At 45.0% G+C, this 16432-nt stretch overlaps 1 long non-coding RNA gene across 1 annotated transcript; it reads right to left on the bottom strand.

The window, feature by feature from the left end:
- Window positions 1-5502: 5502 nt before the first annotated feature.
- On the bottom strand, window positions 5503-14315 carry LOC144289358 (uncharacterized). Its single transcript, XR_013357273.1, has 4 exons — window positions 14103-14315; window positions 13369-13517; window positions 10232-10288; window positions 5503-5710 (listed from the first exon to the last, which is right to left on the bottom strand). It is a non-coding gene; the product is annotated as an uncharacterized LOC144289358 (long non-coding RNA).
- Between the last annotated feature and the right edge of the window lie 2117 nt (window positions 14316-16432).

Genomic DNA, 16432 nt, shown 5'->3' with positions numbered 1-16432 from the left:
CAAATCCTACAGGGCTTAATAACACTCATTTGCATCAGCAGTATGTTTGGTCTATAATTTTTCAATAAGTAGACTTTAAGTCATGTATGCATTGAGTGAAAATAGGAATCATCTACACGTGTATTGCTAAAGCAGATGTTCCCACAATTCTCCAACTTTTAGGATGACACTGTTTTTACCACCCAATTGTTTTCCACTGAAAAGTGGGAACAGGCGGGGTCTTAGTTCCCCCTTAATTGTAGTGGGGACAAAAAAAAAAATTAGAGCTAATGACTTAGTGGACTTTGTACATACCAGTTTTAATTAGCCAGAAAGTTTATGTGGTGGAGTAGTGGGGTATATATTTGAAAAACTGCTCTTAAATTGTGGAAGGACTGAAAGCTTGATCTATAGAGGGGTTGGCAAAGTCCTGTATAGAACCAGATAATAGGGCAGCCCAGGTGGCGCAGCGGTTTGGGGCTGCCTGCAGCCTGGGGTGTGATCCTGGAGACCCAGGATTGAGTCCCACATCAGGCTCCCTGCATGGAGCCTGCTTCTCCCTCTGCCTGTGTCTCTGCCTCTATCTCTCTGTGTGTCTATGAATAAATAAATAAAATCTTTTTTAAAAAATGGAACCAGATAATAAATTATTTTGTTTGTTCGTTTTCAGGCTATCCCATCTATATTGCAACTCTGGCATTGTAGTACAAAAGCAGTCATAGATCATATGTAGGTGAGTGGGCATGGCCAATAAACTTAATGTGTGCCAACAAAACTTTAATTACAAACACAGGCAGCCAGCAAATCTGGTTGGTGGGCCATAGTTTGCCAACTCCTGGTTTAGGAATTTGGACTTTCTTCGGTTGAACCCCTGAGGATGTTGCAAGTGTGAATTTCAGTTCCCCATGTAGATACCTAAGAGAAGATGTAATTTCATTTTTTGGAACAATTTCATTACTAGTTCAAACATCCATTCTGTGAGGTGGTGGAAACTTCATCCTAGCTGATTTGAGGACATCTAATCAAAGACCCAGGAGGATAAGTAATAGAGAAAATAGAGGAAAGGCAAAACTCAAAGATAAGAACTGCAAATTTTTGAAGACTTATGAAAAATGTAAAGTCCACTAATTGAAGGAGCATAACCTATCCCAAGCAAGATAAAACAAATAAATGGATGCCTAGATGCATCTTGGTGAAACTGTAAACACCAAAGACAGAAAGATCGTTAAAGCAGCCAGAGTACACCTTACCTACAAAGGAACGTCAGGGTTAATTAGCAGACTTTCCAACAGCAGTGATCGAAAGCCCACCACACTGAAATGTAATCTTGACAGCTTTAAAGGAAAAACCATTCCCCCCGCAAGGAACCTTGGCAACTTGGGTGCCATGAGAGCCAAGAAGGCCATTAACAAGGATCATGGGCCCTAGCATCCAGAAGAGCAGGGCACCCATGGAAAGTACTAGAGAAGGTAACAAAGTGGCTGTCATTGGGACTTTAACAGCAACAAACCTGTTGTGAATAGACCTTTACCTGGATACAAATTAATCCCTCAGAATTTTGCAACACAGGGACACCTGGGTAGCTCAGCAGTTGGGCGTCTGCCTTCAGCTCAGGGAGTGATCCTGGAGAATAAGTCCCAGAATAAGTCCCACATCGGGCTCCCTGCATGGAGCCTGCTTCTCCCTCTGCCTATGTCTCTGTCTCTCTCATGAATAAATAAATAAAATATATATTTAAAAAAAGAGGAATCCCTGGGTGGCTCAGCAGTTTGGCACCTGCCTTTGGCCTAGGGCGTGATCCTGGAGACCCGGGATGGGTCCCGCATTGGGTTCCCTGCATGGAGCTTGCTTCTCCCTCTGCCTGTGTCTCTGCCTCTCTCTGTGTGTCTCTCATGAATAAATGAATAAAATCTAAAAAAAAAAAAAAAAAAAGAATTTTCCAACACAATGTGGGAGAAGAGATAATGAGGTCCTACAGGCAGAAAATAAGGAGTTATTGAAATTCAGGCACTTATGTTAATGTGGCCTCATCTATGTCCACAGGCTAGATGGGACCAGACCCACTTCCTTAGGGTCTACTAACTGACCAATAAACTTTAAATCCCGGGACCCTGAGATCACAACCTAAGTCAAAGGCAGACACTCAACCACTGAGCCACTCAGGTGCCCCTAGCATATGTCTTTAACCACATGCCCAACCTGGCCTATCACCATGTCCTTATTCCAGCTGTCATGAGGGTGGGGGGAAGAAAAGCAGAGGACAAGCATTTCCTCTAAAGGAGGCAACACAGAGATTTATGTATTGCTGTTACTATGTTCTATTGCTGGAGCTTTGGTCTCATGTCCTTATATATCCAGCTGCAAGAGAAGCTGAATAACCATGTCCTCTGCCAAAACTCAAGGGCATTCTATTACCAAAAGTATGAACAGGGGAGGGATTCCTGGGGGGAGATGACAACACCTGCCATGGAGGGCAGGGATAAGGAAGAGCATGATGTGACTTGACAATTGTTCGCACTAATAGTAAAATCATACCAGCTAACGTTTACATATGATATGCCAGGCGCTATTCTAAGTACTTTACCTGCATTAATCCACTTAATCCTATTATTGTTATAGTTACTAGTATTAATCTCGTTCTATAAATGAGAAAATTAAGATATAGAAAGACTAAGTGATGTGACCAGTTACACACAGCTAGTAAGTGGTACAGCTGGAGTTTTAAAACTTTAGCCAAAAATCCATTTTCAAAAAGGTGACTTTGCATTTACCTGCAAAGTAATTATTTGGAGAGATGCCAAAGGCATTCCCAGAACTGTGAACAAGAAAGCTCACAAAACACCTGACTGGCAATTTAGTACAAAGAAGGCAAACTGCTCTTGAACATAGAACAAAAACCTTCTTTCTAGTTCATCTCTAAAGGCAAACACTTTGAGAGAACATACTCTGTTCGCCCATGGGATAAAGTCAAAGCAATTTCAATACCAGGGTTTCATCCCTCTGCCAAATATGGGCTTTGTTACTAACCCCCTTGGCTAGAAATCTTCAGGATCCAGAGAATGTTCCATTCGGGTCTCTAACACACAGATGCTGAAAGCAAATGTCTGTCCCCTGGGAACCTTGGCAGGGAAAAATCTGAGAACGGCTCTTTTTGCTACCAAGCTACTTTGGGAATTAAGATCATTAAAGGCTAATAGCAGCTGTTAGGTACTTAGCAAATGTAGCTAATCAGCCTCCCACACATGGGGAAGTGTTCTAAATACACCACTGCTGCTAAATCCCATGGTGACTGCAGTACTATCCGTCTCCCCGCTGACCAATTAGAAAGAAAGGGATAACCACCTTGGGCAAACAGCAGAGGCAATGATATGTCACAACCTGTGATCTATCACAATCTGTGTGGCTAGATTTCAGGTTGAAAGTGTCTCTGGACTGAGAAATATCGCAGTAAAAATGATGCATAACAGAGGCTGGAATTCACTCTAGTTTATCATGCTCCAAAGCCCATGCAGGAAGTTCTGATTCAGGAATCCAGGGCAGAGGTGGAGATTTGCAGTTCTAGAAAGTTCCCATGTGTTACTGGTGCTGCTAAGCCATGGAACACACTTTGTGGAGCAAGGATTTCAACCAGTTCACACCCCTGCCTCCCCCTAAGAATTAGGAGCTAAGCATTGAGATTCCCAAATTCTAGTCTCAGATCTCACATGACAATGAATTGTTTCCTAAACAATGTTCCCCTTTCTGTGCTGTTCCCCTCTTCCCGAAATTAGTTGGATTCATATATTCAGGGTTTTGTTGGGGGGAGGGGGTGTTTTTTTGTTTGTTTTTGTTTGTTTGTTTTTGTTTTTTGAATAGCACATTCTCTTTCAAGCATTAGATTTGTCCTAGGAAAGTGTCATGCTTCCAAAGACCAGTCACCATGAAATTGTGATATATGATACCACTTTCGGGGACCTTGTGACAGCTGTCTCACCTTCTGTCTTGCTCTCTAACCCAAAATAACATTCATTGATGCTGTTAGGAAAAGGTGACACAAGTCATTCTGTGCTCATTTCAACAAGAGACATTGGCTACATAAGGGTAGAAACATTCTCAGCCTGGGGGGATATTATAATCAACAGCAAAACCATTTCAGTACCCAAACACTTGGGAAATGTATCCCTGTTGCAAACCCAACTCCAGTTTGAAGAATCAGCGCATCCCAAAAGTAAGCCAAATTCAGTTCACAAAGGAGAAATACAAATGGTCAGTAGGTATGTCAGTAGGTATATGAAGGTATTTGATATTACTGGCAAATAATACTGGAAATTTGGCAAAAACTGAAAAAGAATATTAATACCTAGTGCTGTTGTTGGTGAAAAGAAATGAACACTTGAATTTACTGTGAAGGAGAGTGTATGTTAGGAATCATGTGGTTGTAGGTGACAGGATCCTGATCCAAAATAGCTTTATCATAAAGGGAAGCGGCAGGGGGATATATCAATTGGTGATTCTGGGAATGCCAAAGTTGAATCCAGCTGCAAGCATGACTGGATCCAGGGCTGCCAAAGATGTCATTAGAACTTGGGAATCCCTGGGTGGCTCAGCGGTTTAGTGGTTGCCTTCGGCCCAGGGCGTGATCCTAGAGTCCCAGGATCGAGTCCCACATCAGGCTCCCTACATGGAGCCTGCTTCTCCCTCTGCCTGTGTCTCTGCCTCTCTCTCTCTCTGTGTCTATGAATAAATAGATAAAAATCTTAAAAAAAAAAAAAAGAAGAAGAAGAAGAAGAACTCACACTATCTCTCACATCTGTTGTCCATTGAGTAAGGACCTCTTTTCCTCCCATAACCTAACCATGACAGCTATGATCGATGGGATTGCACTTCCAGAAATGCAGTACACCCACACTCTTTTCGTGTGATTGTACAACGGCCTCCCACTGTGGGTGGAGTATATTTCCCCAATTAACTGACACTAGGCTTGTTCAGATGACTTGCTTTGGCCAACGGAGGTTAGCAGATGTGAACAAAGGTTTTAAATATTCCTGTATGATTTAATTTAGCTCTTGCACTCCATTCATTCATCAGGAGAAGAGCATACCCCAGGGAGTTGCTTCCCCTGGAGAAGAGTAAACCCAGTCCTCAACTTGACACCAACTAAACCCAAATAATACACAACCTGAAGCAGAATCACCCAGCCTGTTCAAGGCTTTTGCCTATTTTGCTATTCATGTATCTGTCTTACAAGTTTGCAGGAATTCTTTATATATGCTGAATATGAGTCCTTTGAGACAAGTATATGCAATGCAGATACTTCTTCAAGCGCAGGACTTGACTTTATGTTCTCTCAGTGGTCTCTTTTGTTGAAGAAAATTTCTTAATCTTGATGAAGTCTAACTTGTCAACATTTTATGGTTCATGTTTTTGGGGTTTAGTCCAGCTTCTTATTCAAGAAGAAACCATATGCCTTGTCACTGAAATTCACAAGTACGTTCAAATTTTAGTTTAATTAGCAAAATTTCAAAAACTTTAGAAGCATTTATTAATTTTTTAAAAAGATTTTATTTACTTATTCATGAGAGACACAGAAAGAAAGGCAGGGATACCGGCAGAGGGAGGAGAGGCAGGCTCTGTGCAAGAAGCCCAGTGCGGGACTTGATCCTGGAAATCTGGAATCCCATCTTGAGCCAAAGGCAGATGATCAACCTCTGAGCTACCCAGGCATCCCATAGAAGCATTTATTAATTTTTGCCTGCAAATGCAGAAGAAAGACATTTTCTGTTATTATTTTCTGTACTGAAAGACAATATGAGCCTACAAATCATGTTGATGTTGCCTTCCTAAATGATTTTCAAAGGTAATGTGGGTCACATGCAGCTCTTGCCTTTCTCACTGTCTTCAGAACCTAATCATCATATAAGATGCAACTCCACTATAAGAACAAACTGTGATTCCCAAAAAAGCCTGTGTGCTTCTCTACATTTCCTAATACTCCTTGCATTTTTTAAAGATTTTATTTATTAATTTAGAGAGAGAGAGAGAGCAGGAGGAGGGGCAGAAAGAGAGGGAGAGAGAAGTTCAAGCAGACTCTATGTTGAGCACAGAGCCCAACATGGGGCTTAATCTCACAACCCTGAGACCATGACCTGAGCCAAAACCAAGAGATGCTTAACTGACTCAGCCACCTGGGTGCCCCTATCCCTTGCATTTTGATTAGGGTCAGATGAGTAGTTTCAACCAAAGAACTGTGAGCAAAAATGATGCATGCCATTTCCAGACAAAAGCAGTTAAGAACTGGTGTTTCTCCTCTACCCAATAACCTCAGAAACTATGCATTCCATTTGGTACAGCTATAAGATGGAAGATGGGGCTGCCCAACCTACCTCAGACTGCATGTGAGTGAGAAATAAACCTTTGTTGTGTAAAGGCACTGAGATTTCAGGAATTGCCTACTGTAGCAGCTGACATTGCTTAATCTGACTAATAGCCAAGGAACTCCCACTAATAGAAATTATCAAATCTCTGCAAGTGGGATTCATTTCCCAGCAGCTTCTGTGTCCTCAACTCAGTATTCAGGTTACCTTTGGTGAAGTTCTGCATCACTTAATTTCTTAGGTCAAATATTCCCAGAAGTAGAACTTGAGACAAGAATTCAGATGCAAATGATTTATTAAGAAGTACTCAGGGCACCTGGGTGGCACTGTCAGTTAAGTGCCAACTCCTGATTTTGGCTCAGGTCATGAACTCAGGGTCCTGAGATGGAGTCCCACATTCGGCTCCGAGGTGGACATAGAGCCTGCTTAAGATTCTCTCTTCTGGGATGCCTGGGTGGCTCAGTGATTGAGTGTCTGCCTTTGGCTCAGGTCGTGATCCAAGGGTCCTGGGATGGAGTCCTACATCGGGCTCCCCACTGGGAGCCTGTTCTCCCTCTGCCTGTGTCTCTGTTTCTCTCTCTGTATCTCATGAATAAATAAAATCTTTAAAAACAAAAATTTTCTCCCTCTGCCCCTCCCTTTGCTCCCTGTGAAAAAGGAGGAGGAAAAGGAGAGAAAGGGAGGAGGAGGAAGAGGTGGAGAAGGAGGGATCCCTGGGTGGCGCAGCGGTTTGGCGCCTGCCTTTGGCCCAGGGCGCGATCCTGGAGACCCGGGATCGAATCCCACATCAGGCCCCCGGTGCATGGAACCTGCTTCTCCCTCTGCCTATGTCTCTGCCTCTCTCTCTCTCTCTCTCTCTCTCTCTCTCTGTGACTATCATAAATAAATAAAAATTAAAAAAAAAAAAGGAGAAGGAGAAGAAGCAGCAGCACTCCCAGATAACCACGAAGGGAGGGTGGGGATCAGAACAGGCAAAGGGAGGGAGCAACACAAGTATTCAATGTGAAGTGCAGATCTGACCTCAGACTGATCCAGCAGAGAGTTCTAGGGCATAAATTACACCTCAGGCAAGGGAGCTTAGCTTTGGAACCCTGTATTCATCTGTTAGGGCTGCAATAACAAGGTACCATGTAATGAGACGGGGTGGGGAGGCTTAAACAACCAAAATGTATTTTCTCTCAGTTCCAGAGGCTGGAAGTCCATGATCAAGGTGCCAACTGGTTAGAAGTCTATCGAGGGTTCCTGTCTTGGGTTGTAATGGCTGCTTTCCCTCAGTATGCTCACATGACCTTTCCTCTGTACATGCATAAAGAGAGAGAGCTCTAATTTCTCTTTCTCTTCTTATAAGGACACCGATCCTATCTGACCAGGGTCTCATCTTTTTTTTTTTTTTTTTTTTTTTGGGTCTCATCTTTAATACCTTATCATCTTAACTACCTCATAAAGGCCCTATCTCCAAATACTGTCACATTGGGGTTAAGGCTTCAACACATGAATTTTGCAGGAACACAAACACTCAGTCCATAACAGCCTCCTAAATCCAACAGCAATTGGCCACCTGGGATGCAGGTGCAAGGTGAGATATATACACTCCCAGGCACTTCTGGCCCTCCTATATGAGCAAGTTGGCTCCAGGGCCCATAAGTGACCCTCTGAAGGTCACCAGTGTAAGCAAATAGCAGGTAAGCTTGAAGAAGCTGGGAGATGGGCACACAAAGCTGGGGTCAAATATTTCCTGCTACTCTGGAGTTGTATCAATAAGAAACACCTTTAAAAAATAAGAAGAAGAAGAAACACCTTATAAATCTCTTTTAATAGGGGAAGTAAATTTTTTATTTTTTTAAAGAGCCTACATTCTTTTCTTACTAATTTCTTTTCTTTTTTTTTTTTTAAGATTTTATTTATTTATTCATGAGAGACACAGTGAGAGAGAGAGGGGCAGAGACACAGGCCGAGGGAGAAGCAGGCTCCATGCCGGGAGCCTGACCCGGGACTCAATCCTGGGTCTCTAGGATCACGCCCCGGGTTACAGGCGGCGCTAAACCGCTGAGCTACCGGGCTGCCCGGAAGTAAATTTTTAAAGATTTTATTTATTTGTTTGTTTGAGAGAGAGGGTATGAGCACTAGCACAAGCGGGGCCAGGTGGAGGGGGAGATGAGAGGAGCAGAGGGAGAGGGAGAAGCAGACTCCCCACTGAGCATGGAGTGCAATGTGGGGCTCGATCCCAGAACCCTGAGATCATGACCTGAGCTGAAGGCAGCTGCTTAACAGACTGAGCCACTCAGGTGCCCCTGAGGAAAGTAAATTTTAATTATGTATCTGCAGATTGCTATCATTCCACCCCAGGCTGCAAAAGTCTTCTGCTAGAGTCAAAAATTTCCACAGAGTTAGTCTCTGATCTCTCACAGCCTGGCGATTTGACCAAAAAAGTTCTCCGGTTTTTCACAAAATCCATAATGGTGACCACAGGGCTTTGACGTCCCCCTCATTCAGATGGTCCCAAAGTCCTGCCAACACTTGGTTGATCTCTGGAAGTGAGCAAAAACATGAGAAAGTTCTACCCAAAGCCCAATCAAGCATTTGTCTTAAAAGCATTTGCCTTGAAAGCCAGCCAACTTCTGTACAATAAAAAAGAATCCGTTTTCTGCTTCTATTTCTTGACCAACCCCCATGAAGGAGCAGTGATTCAAGACTTGGGTTCTGTGGAAGTCGGTGGTTGGCACAGGGGCAATGAGACTCCTATCAGCAGGCTGGCAGTCTCTGACGATGGTGTGTGCCTACGGAGAGGCTGTGACTCAGGAGGGCAGGCAGCCCTCCATTATCCCCCAGAGCAGCCACGCCAGGTGTGGTGCCAAGTATGGCAGGTGCTCCTGAGCTGGAAGAAAATCTATGGTTTTCTTCCAGTTGAAGTTGTGTTTAGCAAAGAAATTGTTCAGGCTTTTACAGATATTGACAGCCTTGTCATTTTCCAAGTGGGGTCAGAAAATGGAAATTCTTGGATGGTGTCAGTGGGCACATAATGGGTGTACGTTTGCTCTTTGCACTCAGAAGTGTCTGCAGTGCTATCCAGCTGCATGCTGAGAGGGGAAATGGGGCGCTGCCAATGCCTCCTCGACCCACTTCAAAATATAAAAGAAACAGTTAGCAATTCTGAGCTGATAGCAAATGCAATTCTTTAGTTTTCTCACCTCACTTCAGATCACAAACCAACTCAATCATTTCTAGGACACATGGCTCTACTGGGGGTTCTGTTCTGGGTACAGGAGACATCAAGACAAAGTCTTGTATTGGGGCAGTGCCAACTCTTTGTAAGATGTTGCCTTTCCAAATTGTGTCTTCACACACACACACACACACACACACACGTTCAGGTTGGATAGACTTAACATATTCAGTCTATTTTGAGAGTATCTTAATTTGAATTCTCCCAGAAGTCAACCCTGAGACCAGGATTTGATGATAAGTCAAGTGTTTAGGAAGCAGCCCACAGGACGCATCACTGGAGAATAGGGAAGTAAGATGGAGAAAGAAGGCACCCAGGAAAGGATGCATTGGCCAGAGATCTACCACGTGGGTAACTAGAAGGGATCACTCTCTGGGGAAGCCTGGGAGCCAGTGCAGAACATGCCCCTGAGAGTATGCCCACCTGAGGGGTGAGGGAGCTGGGGTATTGACCCACCACCTTCTGTCAGGCATTACTAAAAGGGACTTTGATTCCCAGGCATTTCCAGCTGCCATAGTCCAGACAAAACATCCTCTGGCTGCAAGGGAAAGTTCCCCAGGAAAGAAAGCCAGGTCAGTACTCACTAGAATGTCAAGGAAAGGGGGAAATGCATGACCTCAAGCTTCTGAGGATGAGAATCTTGCCATAGAAGCCACGTGAAGCTTTTGTTACCTACCCATCAGTTGAATGAAGCATGTAAAACCGAAAGATTCCATGAATCAGGCAGGGTAAGCTACAGGAGAAAAAAAAAATCCCCCCTTTTAAAATTGTGACACACTTGCAAAAGATTTACCATCTGAACTCTTTTAGGTGTACGTTTCAATGGCATGAAGTACTTTCACATTCTTGTGCAACTATCAACACTGTCCATTTTCAGAACTCTTTTCATTGTGCAAAACTGAGACTCTATCACTATTGAACACTAACTCCCTGTCCCTTTCCTCCAGCCCCTGGCACCCACCGTTCTACTTCCTGTCTCTATGACTGTCACTCCTCTGGGGACCTCACAGAAGTGGGATCATGTAGTATTTGTCTTTCTTTGTCTGGCGTATTGTTTCACTCAGCACAATGTTGCCAAGTTTCACCCATGTTGTAGCAGGCGTCACGACTCATTTCTTTTTAAGACTGAATTAAATTCCACTGTGTGTGTACCCCACATATTGTTTATCCATTCCTCCACTGATGGACACATGGGTTGCTTCCACCTCTCAGCGATTAAGATTAACCCTGCTCTCAGCATTTTTTGGAGAAAAAACGAGACCCCTGCAGCTGGATTCTGAAGTCTACCACTGCCAAGGCCATGCTTCCCATGGGCTGCTCCCTACCAGTTACTGAGTGGAATAGGGACACTAAGGCAGGCCAGGTCCTGGGAGATACAGGACTCTTCTGGGACAGGAAAATGAACTCAAAGTCCTGGCCAGATCTCTCAGACCTACCCTGCCACCTAATTTGCTCCCATTCTACCTTCCTTCCTACCCCCCCCCCGCCCCCGCTTCACCCTCTTCCTGCTACACATTGCCCATGGCTCTCCCAGCCTCCTGGCTTCATCCTCAATTCCCCACACCATCACCATCCCTAACAAATCTCTCACATGGTTAATTTTATCTTGACCTCGGCATCTTGGATGTCTCAGAACCACAGGGGAAACCATTTGCCAAACACTCTGCTGACTTCACATGAGCAAAATTCATCCTTCTGATGCCCTAAAACCCAGCTGTAATAGCAACTTCTGTTACCTTAATTAACACAGAAGGGTATCTACTGGAGGCCACTTCCCAAAATGTTAACTGCAAAGCCACAGTCCTAGGGTCATGATTCTGAGACTGGAAGCTGGACCAAAACTTCCCTTGAAACTCCCAAAGCTAGGCCCTGGGTATCAGAATTCTGCTAGAAAATAAAAATGGAAAACCAAGGTCTCACCAATCATCCTTATTAGTAGTATAGTAGTAGTAAGCTGAAGCACTGAAAAGCTGGCCTCCAGCTCACAACACCTTCCAAACTTAGTGTGCTTCCAGTTGGTTGGACGCAATTCACCTCCAGCATTCTAGATGCAAGGGATTCTTTGAGGTGCCATGTTTTGCTGTCCAGCCTCTGCATTACAGATATCTCAGAAGGACATTGGGATGGATGCTCGGTGTGAATCCACCTAACTGAACACTAGTAAAACCTTTAGGACACTTTCTGTTCTTTGACATTTTCCAACATGCACTGCGTTTTCTATAAACAAAAGTAGATGGCCCATAATCCTAATGACAGGTGTCTTAGTCTGGATCTCCTCAAGAGCAGCCGTGGAGATAAGTATCTCAGTGCAAGTAGTTTACTGGGGAATAACTAGCAGGGTAAAGGAGTGGAGAAGCAAGATACAGAAGTGAAGTCAATAAAAGTTGTGATGATGAGCATGGTATTGGTTAGCTATTGCTGTATAACAGTTACCCGAAACTAGCGATTTAAAATAGCACACTTAGGGCAGCCCCAGTGGCTCAGCGGTTTAGCGCCACCTTCAGCCCAGGGCATGATCCTGGAGACCTGGGGTCGAGTGCCACATCAGTCTCCCTGCATGGAGCCTGCTTCTCCCTCTGTCTGTGTCTCTGGCTCTCTCTCTGTCTCTGTGTCCCTCATGAATAAATAAATAAAATCTTAAAAAAAAACTATTAAAAAATAATAATAAAAAAATAAGGGATCCCTGGGTGGCGCAGCGGTTTGGCGCCTGCCTTTGGCCCAGGGCGCGATCCTGGAGACTCTGGATCGAATCCCACATCAGGCTCCCGGTGCATGGAGCCTGCTTCTCCCTCTGCCTATGTCTCTGCCTCTCTCTCTCTCTCTCTCTCTCTCTCTCTCTGTGACTATCATAAATAAATAAAAAATTTAAAAAAATAAAATAAAATAAAATAGCACACTTTAGGGGCACCTGGGTGGCTCAGTCGGTTAAGCATCTGACTCTTAGTTTCAGCTCAGCTCATGATCTCAGGGTCGCAGGATCAAGCCCCGCATTGGGCTCCTTGCTCAATGCAGAGTCTGCTTAGGATTCTCCCTCTCTCTCCCTTTGCCACCTCCTCTAAAATAAAATAAATAAACAATGACAAAAATAAAACACAATTTATTATCTAACAGTTTCTGAGGGTCACAAATCCAGGAATATCTTGGGTGGGCCCTCTGCATCAGGGTCTACAAAGATGTTGCACTATAGTTGCAACCAAAGGTTTGATTGGCTGAGGATCCACTTCCAAGATCATGTAGTTGCTGGCCAGATTCAGTTCTTTGCAGGCTGTTAGACTGAGGACTTCGGTTCCCTCCTGGTTGTTGACTAGCATTGTCCTCAGTTCCTTGCCACATGGCTGTCCCCATCGTAGTGACTGTTTCATCAAAGCCACCAAGAGAGAGCCCACTAGTGAAGAGAGCCCACTAGTGAAGCCCATCTAGGTAGCATAACCACAGAACTGACATTCCATCACCTTTGCCCCAGCCTGTTGGTTAGAAGGCAGTATAACCAACCACCCTACAGGGAAGGGGATTGCATGAGATGTGAATACTAGGAGGCAGACACCTTTAGGGACCATCTTAGAGTCAATGTGCCCCAAGTACATTCCCCTCCCTTAGGAATGAGGGCTCAATCCTGTCAGGACACTCTGAAGGACTATGTAGTAGACCCCTCAGAACTGTCCCACTAAGAAGTAAGGAACATCTATCCCTCAACACCTGTCCCATATTGTTTGAGGGCCACTGGGAGGCATTAATTTTACAGCATTTCTGACTAGCCTCTGCTCTTAGTCATTTAGGTTGATATAACAAATTGCCATAAGCTGGGTGGCTTACAACAGGAGGTTAGAAGTCCAAGATCAGGGTGCCAGCATGATCCGGTCCTGGTGAGACCCTCTTCCAGATTGCAGACAGCGACTCACTGCTCTGTCTCCACTTGGACTAATATAGTCAGAGCCGAAGGCAGTTGTTGGTGCAGAGGGGAGCTGTTGGTATAAAAGAGAGAGGTCTCAGGGGTTTCTTTCATAAGGGTACTAATCCCATTAAAGAGGGCTCTACTCTCATGACCTAATTACACCCCAAATTCTCACCTCCAAATGCCATCCCATTGGGGGTTAGGATTTTAACATATGAACTTCTACCCACACAGGCTGAGGACCATGGCCTGAATGTCCACGTCCCCCAACCCCAAAACCTGTGAAGACCTCATTTGGAAAAAGGATCTTTTAGGATGTAATTAAGGATCTCGAGATGAGATCATCCCAGATTTCAGGTAAACCCTAAATCCAATGATTGCCCTCCTGAGAAGAAGAAGTAACACACAGAGACATGTGCGGAGAAGAAAGCCACGTGATGACAGAGGCAGAGATTGGAATGACATGGCCATAAGCCGAGACATGCCAAGGATTTTTGGAAACCACCAGAGGCCAGGAGAGAGGCATGGGACGAGTTCTCCTTCAGAGTGTCCAGAAAGAACTAACATTGCCAACAACTTGATTTGGGACTTCTGAGTTCCAGAACTTAGTTTCTGTTTTTAAAGCCACTATTTCTGGTCCATTGTTACAACAAACCTAGGAAACTGATCCAGAGGGCTGAAGGCAGTTGTTGGTGTAAGAGGGAGCTGCTTGCAAGTGACCTCCAGGGTGGTCCAAGGTGGGAGGACACCAGTAACATCTGGTGGAACAGGATACAATTTTCTTTCTTTCTTTCTTTCTTTCTTTCTTTCTTTCTTTCTTTCTTTCTTTCTTTCTTTTTCTTTCTTTCTTTCTTTCTTTCTTTCTTTCTTTCTTTCTTTCTTCTTTCTTTCTTTCTTTCTCTTTCTTTCTTTCTTTCTTTCTTTCTTTCTTTCTTTCTTTCTGTAAAAAAAAGAAATCTCTGTAAAATTGTTGTAAGTGCAACAGAGAAATCACAAAGATGACAGCGCCTCATTCCCTCTGGAGAGCTGACATTGGCTGTATTTCTGGCTCTCCAGCACTTAGCCTTCTGCCTTCTTATCAGCACCCCTTTTTCCCTTTCAGTGGGGGCTGGGTGGGGGAATTCCCCTCTGAGAGTCATCTTCGCACAAGAGCTGTTCCAACACCAGCGTCTCCTCCTGGATCAGGCATGGGATCCACGCTCGGCCAACCCCTGCTCCGGCTCATTGCTTTGACTCCAGGGTGAGTGGCCCAGGGTCATTTGGGAATGTCTGAAGGACAGAGATGGGGTAGCATGTGGCCAGAGCTGTTGTCCATGTGACCTGGGTTCTGAATCCTCTTGCTGGCCCCCAAGGAAGACTTGTCTAACACAGCCATGCTGAGGATAAACTTCCTACAAACATTTTATCCAGCCAGAATGTGCACCGGCATCCTGTGATAATACATACGTGACCAGGAGAAGGGATGCACTGGGCCCTGGCCAGGAGCTCCCCACCCACTCCCCACAATGTCCAGTGTTAGCTGGGTACTAACAGAAAGAAAGGAACTCTGAACAGAGCTGTGCTCCCAGACCTGGGGAAACCCACTGTGCCCAGCTCCTGTTTCAGTGGCTGCTGTCTCCAGGCAACTGGGAAATTTGGGATAAATTTCTAGATACTGATATTGATACCACTTCTCAGCCCTTACCTTTCAATGTAGATTCTAAATTCCTGGGTCTGGACACTCTGCCCATGCAAGTGTCTTCACTTGGGCTCCCCACAGAAGTAGACCCTGACCCAAGGACTCATGGGTAAATTGTTTACTTGGGAAGTGACTCCAGGAAATGCCAGTCCCAGATTGGGGATGGGAGACAGAAATGGAAAGGCAGTCCATACAAGTGCACTGATAAACCAGTTACCCCCACAGGCCACTGAGGCTCAGTTTTGCTGGGGAATGATGTGGGACTGCATAGTTCACACCCCTCAGAGCCAGGTGGGAACCTGAGCCGAGGGAGCTGGGGCATTGATTCACCAGCTGCTATTAGTCATTGGCTGAGGGCTGCTGATGGTGACAGGGGTGGGATATAGCTGTTTGTTCACAGGCACTTCCAGCCTTGGCAACTTTAAACAAGGCCCTTGGGCAAAAAGATGCAGACACCGGCAGCCAGGATTATTTACTGAGGGTTGCGGCCATGCACCATTATCATCGGCAGTGCACAATCCTCACTGTACCCACTAGACTCCCAGAGCTCCTTCGGTTTCTCTCCTTTCTCCAAGCCTGCATCTCCAGCTTCTGGTCAATTCTGAGCATCTCTGATATTATTTCTATATCACCCATCCTTTAAATTGAGACCCAGCGAGCCCATTACTGCAGCATGGAAACAAAAACCCTGACTGCTTTACCCTGCCAGCCCACATTTGGAGTGAAATAATCTGTAAATAACACAACTGGGCATTTAATTTATTTTCTCCCAAAGACAATTTTCAAAGTAACAAGAAATTTAAAGGAAAAAAATTTGTACCCAGGCTACTGGGACAGCCTGCATATTCATGTTCATAGTCCCTGATTAACTGCTGTCACCCTGATCCAGCCCCCACTATCTCCTGCCTGGTCCAGCACAGTCACCTTTCTGGGCTCTAGGCTCCCAGCACCACTCCTCCTGCCTCTTCCAGCCACAGCAGCCAGGGGGCACTTGAGAGCACTTGAATTGGATCATGTCCCTCCTCTCCTCAGAACACTCCATGGCTCCCACCTCCTCAAAGCAAAAGCTAAAACCCTACCTACGCACCACAAAGCTCTGCACACTCTGCTTCCTCACATCCCCGCCATCACCTCTCCTGCTGCTCCCATCATCCACTCTGATCCAGCCACGCTGACCTCTTCACTGTTTCACAAACAAGATAGGCCCGATCCAGCCTTAGGGCCTTTGCACTTGCTGCTCCCTCTGCCTGAATGTTCTTTCCCAGAGATTCATGTGGCTTATTTCATCTCTTCAATGTCCGTGAAGC

Source organism: Canis aureus, chromosome 19 (assembly GCF_053574225.1).
Source record: "Canis aureus isolate CA01 chromosome 19, VMU_Caureus_v.1.0, whole genome shotgun sequence".
NCBI lineage: Eukaryota > Metazoa > Chordata > Mammalia > Carnivora > Canidae > Canis > Canis aureus.
The sequence above is the reverse complement of the archived record's forward strand: the minus strand, read 5'-3'. Positions and strand labels throughout refer to the sequence as shown.